Raw genomic sequence first — 12,186 nt, forward strand, 5'->3', positions numbered from 1 at the left:
ATGAAACAGAAGCTACTATTTATTTACATATCTTGTTTTTGTATTCTTATTTTTAAATTTTATATAAAACAAATAGATTTAACATTTTTGATGATGTAGATTTGGAAGTGTAGGAGTTCCTTCTTCCTCATCCCTCTCTACATCCAACCTTTTTATTATTTTTCCCAAGCTTTTACAATATCATTATGATTTGCTTCACGATGATAAGCTTAACTTTCTGAAATGTGAATGTATCATGGCCCAGCAAGTAATGGAAAAGGGAAACATAGCATAATGTAAATGTAATAAAAATAAAAATGGAAATCCTATTACTTGGGGGGTAGAGTCACGTGGTGTATACAAAAGTTATTTTCCACTATGCTAATCTCACAGAGATAATGACTTTTTAAATATTCTGTGTGTATTTGTTGCCTGATGAATATTTTAAACTATAAATGTTGGAAAAATTGCAGAGATTGCCAAGTTGGTTTGCAGAAAGTTATGCTTCATTAAGGAAAGTTTTTAAGTAAGTAGAGCTTGACACCAACAGTATATATGATCCAGTGGAAAGCAGACAGTCAGGAGGAAGGGTGTCAAACTGCGGAGTGGCAACAGTGAAAGAATAAATGCACATATTGTGTTGTAGAATCGAGGGTTGAGATTGAAAATATTGACACGAGTGAATATTAAATGAGAGAATTCCAATTATGAAAAATAAGTCATTGTAAACTGTTACAGGAATGGGAAAAAGAAGTGCCCATAGAATTGAGCATGTTTTAATGCAATTTATTAACTTGGTAATCGTAAATTTGCTGTTGGCTTTCAGCTAGATTCTGTTCACCTTTCACAGAAGTTCTAGATGGCCTTCTGCGTCGCTGACCCATCTCTGTGATTTTGGGGCGTTAGACAGGCGCTGTAATAAATCCTCTCCACAAGAACCACTCTTTCGAACCATTTCTGACCCCATGCCTCAGCTGAACCATTTGAACATTCCTTTAAGGAGAGTTTCAAATGTTTCTAGTTTGTCATGGTGAAACTGAGGAACACTTTCTCTCTGTCTCTCCTCCTCTTTGCATATCTGACTTTCCAATCAAAACAAATAAATCTTTAAAAATAAAATGAGGAACACTGTTCAGTGCCTGGAAATTTTCCCAGTCTTACCCAGTGTGGTGTTTGATACTAGGTAGGGACATGAACAGCATTATAATTAAGGGGAGATAGAAAATATATGGTTTTAATATTTTTAAAATACTATGCCTGTTATTTTTATATGCAGTATTTCAGGCTTTATGCTACCATTAAACTCAAGGTGAACTGAGAGTAGGAAGAACCTGGAGACAGAGCATTTCTTCTGTCCTTACATCTAGCTAACCACCTAATTAGTACATGATATGCTTCACTGGGGATGTCCTAGAGAATCCAATTTCGCTTGTAATTTCCATGGGAAAGAAACTCAAAACATAATTTTTATTGAGATGTAGCATGAACTATCATCTTTATGTATAAAAGATTACATTTTTTGCTCTGAATGCAAATTTTAACAGCCTTCTATTAATCATCATAGACTTTCTCTCAAAATTCAAAGGTCTTTTAGAAAGTAGGGAGAAAAATGAATTTTCCTCTCTCTGTTTAATGCAGGCAAACCTTTGGTGTGAGTAAGGTGAAGTTGTAGTGAGAAAACAACCAGTTTACTAATTCTTGGAGTGTTTAACTCACAGCATTTTTGTATGTGTTATAATTTGCCTTAAAGATTTGCTAATGGCATTCTACTATTTTTTTTTCTGCTTTCTTAGTGAAAACCAGCAGCTCTCTTTTTTTTTTCATTCTAGTTACTCTTAATATTTCAAAACTTTCTTCACAGCAGAGAGATTATGTAATATATTATACATCCAATGTGACACATTTCACATATTTAGGCTCAAAAACTATAAAATTGCAGTCATTCCCTGTTCTCGTTTGCCCTACGTCTCATTTTTCTCTTCTGGTTCCTCCCTTAGCTCTTTGGATTCTTCCTTTCTTGGTAGTCTGCCTAAATGTTGATATTTACAACTATTTTGTACCTAAGTCCTTTACCCGAGATAAAGGTACTAATGAGATTGTTAATGGTTTAAAAATACTGGCCTACATGCAGCAAAAGTGCCTCACATGACAACATGTATAAATGTACAACTTCTCGTGTTTCCCTTCAAATTGTCTTGAAGCATTACCATTCACCATTATGATGCCAGAACTTTCAACATTTTCTCTGATATGCTCTTTTTTTTTATTGCTACTGCTCCAACTGGGGATCCATTTCCTTTTTATTGAGGTCATACTAAATTAAAGAAAAACTTGATCATATATGCAAGTTTGTGTCACAGTTAAGATGGAAAGCTGTATTGAAAGAGATTAGAAATGACAAATTCCATTTTACCAACAGCACTATAGCGTTATTAAATAATTCCATTTGTCATCGTATGGTTAGTAGAAACTTCCATTTTTCTCGGTTTTATTGCTGTGCATCTATTTTGCTTTATGGTAGATAATATTCCTGCTAAGAGATCTTTATTAGTATGGAGTATATTCATCAGAATCCAGTACCATTACCTGTGATTCCTGACATCTACTCTTCCGCTGCCTCAGTGTCAATGTGGTCCTAATGAAATGATTTTAAAGTATATTAGAAGTATCCTTTTTATAAGTGTCAGCCATTTTTCTCGTTTTATAAGATAAAAAATGGTATTAGCTGATATTAATGCAAAAGCTTCTTCACCTTCTCTGCCCTTTGCTCTATCTTCTTTTAACATTCCTAATTCTAGATCCCACTTTTGCAATTACTGCCAATAATAATTACTGTAACATCAAAATCCTTTTAGTAGCAGAAAATATATAGTAATAAATATACTAGAATTTCACATAAAAGGAATTAAAAATTGGAAATGCCTGACTTTGTTTCAGAAGACTTTGTTTATGACTTTATAAAGCTGAGGTTTTGAACTCTTTATTGGGTAAATTGTCACATGCCTTAGCTACCACTCTATTCTTCCCATGTTCGTCTCTCTGTCCGTGTTTTCCACTGTTATTTTTGGAAAATGTACATTCTCTAAAATTTTGAAAAGTGAAGAAGGGGCTCTGGATTCTTTTTCTAGAGAGCAAAATGGTACACTTAGGATTTTTATTCAGGGAGGGGAGTCTCAAGAGGTGAAACCACCTACCCTGGTGGTTTAAAGAAGCAGAAATGAGCTAATGTTGCCATAAAGAACTAGCGTTAGCAATGGATTCCCGAATGTGTGTATCCGCGCGTTGCTTCTTCAACTAAAGCTGTAGTCGCTGGGATCTCACACTGGATTTGCTATTTATCATACTATCTGAGTATAATGTTACAGAATATATATTGATGAATGCTGATTGAGCCATAATCTAATGCGACTGAGAGTTTTATAAAATGTTACATAGATTAGAAAAAATATTGATTTTTCTTCACTTGTCATTTACATAATTTTTAGTTTACTTCACAGTCAGTTGACCTAAAAAAAAGTGACTTAGTAATGTAGTAATTTTAGGAGAGGAAAAAAAAACAGAACTAATCAGAAAACTGTGTTAATCATTTCTTTAAAAAATAAGCTAAGTGGAATATATTTCTAGTAGGTATCATTCATGACTCAGAATCACTATGTGATGCAGTACCTAAGAAATTGAGAAACTTCAATATTTGTAATTATAAAAATTGTTGCTTCCACCTTCTACTCTTAAGATCTACTCTGAGGAAAACAACTAGTAGTTTGCATTCTGCTTGTGTTTCTTATGTTTTCACTATTTAGCTACAAAGCATAATCAGCTTATTTTTCTTCCAATAGGGAAAAGAAAAAGAAAATGCAGTCACTTTTTACTGTTGTGGTTAATTTTGTGATACTGAAATAGATGATCTTTGCCAAAGGGTGGCGGGGGAAAGATGACAACCAATCTGTATAGAGCTCTATATGTGTTATATTTCAACCATCTTTACATTTGAGAACACTTATAAAACATGATTTTTAATAGTAGTAGAATAAACATATTTAGTTTTAGAAGTGTTCCTGCAAAAGTTAAAATCAAGAAACATTTAATATTTGCTAAGGAGGACCCACACAATATATTAGAAAAGATGAAATACATTGTGAAATTTAGGGCACGGTGTGATAACCTAGTGACTAAAGTCCTTGCCTTGCTTGCATGCACCAGGATCCCGTATGAGTACTGGTTCCTATCTGGTTGCTCCACTTCCCTACAGCTCCACTGCGGCTGTAGTGACAACCTGGGGAATGAGACAGAGGATGGAAAATCCTTCTCTCTGTAAATCTGACTTTCCAATTAAAAAAAAAATCTTTAAAAAAATTAAATAATAGGCCTTGGTGAGGATCTGGGAGTGTTCAGGGTTGAGATACAAGCCTCCTCCTGTCCACCTGCTCCACTCTGGGGTCCCCCCCTGCTCTATGCATATGACCTCCTGTTAAGATGTTGTCAGGATCGCTCCCGATTCCCCCCATATCCCTTTGTAGTTTTCCTATTGTCTAATGCTGATTCGAGTCTGTCAACGAGCACCAAGGACTACATCCCAGCTGCCAAGGAGACGACAGGGAAGTGGAGTGCCCTTGGAGGCCAGGAACTCTGAGGTCACCCACCCCATTTGGATCTACCACATGGGATGGAAGAAGCCCAAATCCTGCCTTACAGGATCCAGGGTCATCTGAACGACAACCAGGAGCACTGAGCGGTCCACAGAAACAGAAGAACAGTGAACTTCCTTCGGAACTAGGGAGAGGAGCTTTCTCTGGTCCTTGCCTGGTTCTAACTTTGGGTCCCCACCCTCACTGGCAATGACCATCAGGATTGCTCCGGAAACCCCTCAAAACAAACAAACAAACAAACAAATAAAAAAAAAAACCCACCAAGAATAGACAGAGAACAACAAGGGAAGCTTGGAGACAGGAAGCGATCAGTGGGGGTGCACTTATAACTCACTGGGTGGGACACAGAGATTAGTTACTCCTCACTAGGGTATTGAAGATTTCTCTGCACACCCCTCTTAAAACTGTTCACGTAAACTGTTGACATATGTCTTGTTGGAGTTATAGAGTTAGACAACCCCAAAAACAGCTATGTTCAGTAAAATCATGCTTCAGTGATATAAACTGCTAAATACTAAGGTTAAAATAGACATGAGAGGGTTGAATGGTAGTCTATAGCCATTTTAAGGTGTATAGGAACAAGTTATATATAAACTAATAATTGAGATGTCAATGTAGAAGTCACAGGATGTGGTTCAGAACTTGCATTCTTTTTTTTTTTCTCTTTTAACATATTGGTTACTTAATACCATGTCAACCAATTCCATAACGTTATAAAATGTTACTGATGTAATGTCGGGGCTTTTAATTGATGGGGATGATGCTCTGCTGGCTCTACCTTCAGACCAGAGATGGTCTCCCCAAGAAACTGTTCAACTTATCTGGACAATAAGACCCTGGACTTTATACTTGGTAGATGCTTGCAATGAAAGAATCTCAACTGAATTTGAACTGTGGTAATGCAACAAGGTAGAGGAATCCACCATTGGGGAGGGGTTTAGAGAGGGGTGGAGGGAATCCCAATGCCTATAAAACTGTGTCAAATAATGAAATGTAATCAATTAAAAAAAGAGAAAAAATTAAATAATAGCCATTATCTTTTAGTCTCTGATTAAAATAAACATTTTTGATAGTATATTTACCTGCAATTTACTTATGAGGAAGTAGTAAACTATAATTATACATTTTGATTTGAAATTTAGCAAATATATGTCCCAAGTTATAGAACATTTTCATTATTCATCCCAAAAATTCTCAGTCCCCTTTGCACCCTGGCCCAGGCAAGCTTTGATCTGTTTGCTTTAACAGTAGTATTACATTATCTACATTTTCATGTTAAGGTGTTTTACTCTTGTGGATTCCATCAATTCCCTGACTGCAAATGTTACAGTTTAGGTTTCCCCGAAAGCAGACTCAAATGGAGTTTTGCTTGTAGGTGATTTATTAGAGAGCCTTCTCAGAACAGCCCAGGAAGTGAGAGAAGATCATAAAGTTGGAAAGAATGAAAAGTTAAACCATCATGAAATTATAACAGATTTCATCTGATCCCTCATTAATCTCTGAGATTGAAATGACCCTGCAGAGAAAACTTAGTTGAGAACTTGGAGCTGACCCTTTGAATTGCCCTACTGATGGATCACTGGCTGCAGGCTGTCACCTGGGAGGAGAAACTGCCTTTGCACAGGGAACACCTGTAAATCTTCCATTGGCATCACTTTTGGCATGTAGGGGGAATGAGTGCTTGTTTTGATGTAAGAACATGAATGGCAGGTTCCAGCTCCTACAATACCAATGGCAGACACAACTTAAAAATAAATACATAGGATGATGTTCTGAGTCCTAATAAAGCAGGACTAGGATTCAATGAATAGGAGAAACTATTGACCTCGATAGAGTAATATGAACTGCTCAGTTATTGTAAAAAGTCATGAGTGTTTTGCCCCTGAAACAACAAGAAGAAATAACAAATTTGGAAGCAATGAGTAAACCCAACTTTTCCTAAACCTTGATCCTTCCCACCCTGATCCACCATGTAATCATCATAAAAACATAAAATGTATTTAAAAATTAAAAAGGTATGAAATTGAAGCACATGTGTTTACAGCAGAAAGTTTATAGAAAGTGTAGTTTAAGGAAAAGTTTGTCTTTGTATGAAAATGTTTGAAATTTGTACATATTTTTTGTCATAACATATACTTTCCAGGAACTTTTTGTGTTTTCCTTATGTGCTTCCAGAAGCAGTAGATTTTCAGATTTACTATTGTGAGAGGAATTTTTCTTTGGATTTGATTTTCTCAGTAAGGTAGTAAGTGCCGCTATCGATTGACAGTGATATGGGAAATGATGTGCTGGAGGAGAAAGAATAAGGTCTGAAAGAGACACCTTGCAGAGAGGGAAATACAATATTCTCCCAACTGGGTTAAGCTGCTTTGAATAAGGCGAGAAGTTAGGTTTAGCCAGAGCTGGGATTTTTCAGGTACATAAAATTGAGATAAGGGAGCAATTCTGGTGAGTGGTTATCACTATAAGTTATCAATTCTAAAATATTTCTGGCCACAGTTTAAAAGATGAAAATGTCCCCTTTTAGAAGCAAGCATGGTGCTTATCCCCAAATCCAGTGAAGACAGGACTAAAATTAAAGAAAAAATTATCTCCTTGTTACTAGGTTTAGCTGCTTTAATTATGCAAATAAACAGAGTACAGTAATTTCATCAAGACCATACCCATAGCCTGGTAGAATATCATCGAGAATTTAGGGGTCATTGAACATCAGGAAGTCCATTTAATTCATGGCTTTGGTGAATTAAAAGATAAAATGTCTGTATCCATAAATAAATAGTGAAAATCTATCTTTTAAACTTTGCTGATTGAGATCTCACTAGTACAAAATATTAAAAAGTAGCTTTGATTTGGTTAGCACCATGTTGGTCCCCTGTATGCCAGGTAACATATTTGGTTTTAGGTCTATTTCCAGATTTTTAAAATAGATATGAAAATGAGTGTAAATATATGCTTGAATTATATAGTTTCGACTTAGCAATGTAACATTCAAATATACTGAAGATAGAAACCTGGGGCCCAGAAATGTGGCATAGTGAGTAAAGCTACTGATTGCAGCACTGTCAACCCATGTGGGCATAAGTTCAGGTCCAAGCTGCCCCACTTTGAATCCAGCTCTCTGAGAGTGTTCTTGGGAAAACAGTGGTGGGTGACTGAAGTCCTTGAGCCTTTGCACCTGTGTGACTGTCACAAAAGAAACAATTGGCTTTGGCCTCATTCTGCCCTGATTCTATTTGAACAGAATTATTTGTATAAATTAAAGCTGTATACAAGTCAGTGGTTGCCATTATTGTCATAGATATGGGAATTATTTTAGTATGTAAGCATAATTCCTTGTACTGGTTGTCGGTCTGGATTTTTAAGTTTGCCACGTAAATTTATCAAATTTAATGTTGCCTCAAAATGATATCATGGTGTAAATTTTTATAAATTTTTATCATTGCACTAGGCTAAAATAGTTTCCCTGTTGAAAAAGTCCACAGTACCTGGCATGCAACACTTAAAAATTCACATGCTGTGGTCAGAACTGAAACTTTATGAGCACCACAGACTGTAACTACTGATTTTTACCTTAATGATACATTAGATGATCTTGGTTTGAGATGTAAAATTTCACAGCCCATTTTAAAATCATCCAAGTGTGTTAGAACCAGATTTGCAGAGCTCCTGCCTGAGTTTCCTGGGATAAGGTCCAGGCATCACTCCAGAAAGCACAGGAACGTGTAATATGGGGCACAGATCATCTGCATTTAGAAAACCTAAGTTCTGATGGAATAAGTAACTAATATATTTGGCTTTCAGAAGAATTCCAGAGAAATAAAGTGACCAGGAATAATAGAGCTAATAATGGCAAATGAAGTAGTTTTGCAGCATCATTCCTTCTCATCCCATCTTATTTTATAGCAACTTCTTCCCAAATCTGTCATGTTTCCTATAGGATTGAAAGCATATGTACATTTCTTGTAGATTTCTACTTTATTGATCTGTTTGTTTGGGGTTAGTTGAAGGAGCTGAATAAAATATTTGGAAAATTCAGCCTTGGAAAGCTTTTAACACTGGCTCCCAATTCAGATGCTTTGCATTTGTATCATTAAAATGCTTTGATTTCTTATTTTCTTTCAAGTGCACTAACCTTATTTATATGAAGAATAGTTGGATATAATATATAGCCTGACTATAGAAATCTCTTGGCAAAAGTTTATGATTACTGAAATAATCAAGACTCCTTAAGAAAAAAAAAAACACTTTCAGAGTACTGCTATTCCCCCAAGTTCAAATTACCTCAAATGTATAAGAACCCAAGTCCAAGAAGACTTTCCAATATAGGAAAATATGAAGGTGAGAAACCCATCTGTGTAGTGTATTTGGACTTCTGGCTTTTCTCACCAAAGCTTACTTTAATATTTGAGAAGTAGACAGAAAAAAACACACCACTCTGCACAGTCTGAATACCTGAGTCAGATACTGCCATGTATTACTATGTCTCTGGCTAAATTCTTTTTTTATTATTAGTATTTGTTTTTATCTGAAAGGCAGAATTACAGAGAGAGAGAGAGAGAGACAGAGACAGAGACAGAGACAGAGAGAGACAGAGAGACAGAGAGATTTTGCATGTACTGATTTACTCCCCAAATGCTGTATTTGCCAGGTCTGCTGATCCAAAGCCAGGAGATTTTTCTAGATCTCCTATGTGGGCACAGGGGCCCAAGGATTGTGCCATCCTCTGCTGCTTTTCCATGCCCTAAGCAGAGAGCTGAATCAGAAGTGGAACAGCTGGGAGATGAACTGGAACTCACGTGGGATACTGGTGCTATAGGCTGAGGCTTAGCCTGACCTGCCATGGTGCCTGCCCATTACTTAACTCTCAGTTGTTGCCTCTTAATGATGCTATTGGTATTTTTTTTAAGGACTGTGGAGAAATAAAAGTTTCATTTGGCTGGATTTTTAAAGTTGTTTCAATAGCTGGCACATTGTTTTCGAAAGAAGACATTTAGAAAATTAGCTTTCAAAACTCGAGATAATTTGCCACGCTGAGTATAAAGTCTTCATAATCTGAGTCTTTATGATGAACAGAACAGCTGCATGCTATGCTTTAATATGAAAAGTTAATCTCTTAAATAAAAATTTAGTTTAAAATGCCTTAAAGGGTTTGCTGAAAAAAATTTTTTTTTTTGTTTCATTTGAAAGGCAGAGAGAGGGAGAAAGAGACAGATAGGCAGAAACAAAGGGGCATGTTCTATCTACCCACTGCTTCTCTCCACACAAATGCCCACAATACCTGGAGCTAAGGCCAGACGGAAACCATAGATCTTCTCAATTCAGATCACACATGTGCATGGCAGGGACCCAATGTACTTTAACTAACTGCATCCCAGGGTGTACATGAGAAGGAAGCTGGAGTTGAAAGTAACCCTGGGACTCCAGGGGTCAAGCATCTCAAGGAGCATCTTAACTGCTGTGTCAAATGCCCTCCCCAGGGTGCTTGCTTTAGCAAAGGTAAGCAATGAAAAATAAATAACCAGCAGTGACTGCTTGACAAGATATGTAACAAGTTTTATTTTATCTAGTTTAGAATCTGAATTTTCTGTATTTTTATTTATTTGCTTAATGTAAGCAAGACTGAAATCTATGATTGAGCCTATTTTAACAATTAATCCTTTAAATATATGTAGCATATATTCTTTTGTAATATGGATACATTGACTTAATAAAGTATGTTAAATCACCATTTATTTTTACTTTGACAGAGTTACAAAGAGAGAGAGAGAAAAAGAGAGAGAGAAAAATCTTCCATTTGCTGGTTCTCTCCCCAGATGGTCACCATGGCCAGGGATGGCCAGGCTGAAGCCAGGAGCTGAGAGAGGGGTCACGCATAGGTCCGGGCCCAGCGGCGTGGCCTAGCGGCTAAAGTCCTCACATTGAGCGCGCCAGGATCCCATGTGGGCGCCGGTTCTAATCCCAGCAACTCCGCTTCCCATGCAGCTCCCTGCTTGTGGCCTGGGAAAGCAGTTGAGGACAGCCCAAAATTTTGGGACCCTGCACCCATGTGGGACACTGGAAGAGGATGAATCATCGGACAGAGGATCTTCCTCTCTGTCTCTCCTCCTCTCTGTATATCTGACTTTGTAGTGAAAATGGATAAATCTTTTAAAAAAAAATGCATAGGTCCATCTTTCACTGCTTTTAAACCAGGCTGTTAACAAGAAGTTGGATTAGAAGTGGGAAGTCAGGACATGAACTTTTGTCCATATGGGATGATTGTCACAGGTGATGGCTTGATTTGCTGTGACACCTGTTATTAGCCTTTTGTAAAGTTTAGAAACATACAGTATCAGAAAGACAGTATAGTACATTTCTGTATACTAGTTTCTCAGTTGCATCAGTGATCGAGATTTTTCAATACTTGATTCATTTGTTTCATTCCTCTTTTCCCGGAATATACAAAGCTCCAGCACAATGCTACTGATTATTAACATCACTCGTTACACAGACTACATTAAAATGTGATAAGCAACAGTTCCAGTCTGACAGACTGAATCTTTATCTGCACTGGTGAATGAAACGTACTTAGAAGAGGGAAAATTAGAGCAAGATCACTTACTCTGGTTTTTGTTTTTTGATAAACACTTGCAGAAATGATATATTCAAAGCTTAAAAAAAATCCCTACCCTTCAGCCCCCTGCCAAAAGCAGCCTAATGATGCTGTGTATTATAGGGAATGATGATGATGGTTAAAAAACTAGGGATAAGTCAAAGCAGCAGCCTGCACTGCTGACTGCACAGGGATCTTTGGTAAGTTGACTCTCAACTCCCACTAGGCTATGGAAGATTGAGGCCTGATCTGCCGTGACAGCCCTCCTAATGAGTCCCCAAAGCAGGTGACCCTTGGTGGGGTGGGGTGTGGGTAAGTGTCCATCTTTAGCCACACCGCTCCCTATAGAGGCTGACAACAAGGTAACCCTACTAACAGTTTGGAGAATAAATCCTCCCTGAAGCAGATTCTGTGCAGTGTGTCAGAGAATCCAATACAAGCCACGGGTTTTTTTTTTTTTAACAACAACAACAAATCTGTTGTGTTATTTTGATTTTTTTTCTAAGCCAGACAAATGTTAAATGCTTTTTTTGGTGCCATTTTTATCTATATTATCTGTAATCTTTACATTGTCCAAGGCAGATATTACTTTTAAGATACACTCAAGAGTGATTATAGTCTGAAATTACACAGCTGGTGTGAGTCAATGGAAGAGTTAAGGTTCCAACCAAATTTTTCCTGACTCCTCAACTTTTTTGGTCACAATATCAAACTACACACTTGTGTTAAGACGCCTGTAATTAGAACACTAAGATTGCTCGCCTATTTTTCTGCTTTTTAATTTTACCTACCAGTCAGGTTAACTATGTATTTTTAAAATTTGAAGTAGTGTTTACCTGAGATCTTCCAAACCGATTTGGAATTCAAGTGGAAATGATTTAAGACTGAATAGATTTCCTGAACAAGTTGTGCATAGTCTGTATTTCCTGAAAACTTGACTGTAACCAGTAGGTAGCATGTTAATGCCAC

General features: G+C 36.9%; 1 protein-coding gene across 6 annotated transcripts in view; it reads left to right on the forward strand.

The window, feature by feature from the left end:
* Positions 1 to 12,186, forward strand: part of ANKS1B (ankyrin repeat and sterile alpha motif domain containing 1B) — a 1,034,668-nt gene that overhangs the window by 297,830 nt on the left and 724,652 nt on the right. The gene's annotated exons all lie outside the window — the stretch shown is intronic.

The sequence above is a fragment of the Ochotona curzoniae genome, unplaced genomic scaffold (genome assembly GCF_017591425.1).
Source record: "Ochotona curzoniae isolate NIBS_2020 unplaced genomic scaffold, NIBS_Ocur_1.0 contig_1014, whole genome shotgun sequence".
Lineage (NCBI taxonomy): Eukaryota > Metazoa > Chordata > Mammalia > Lagomorpha > Ochotonidae > Ochotona > Ochotona curzoniae.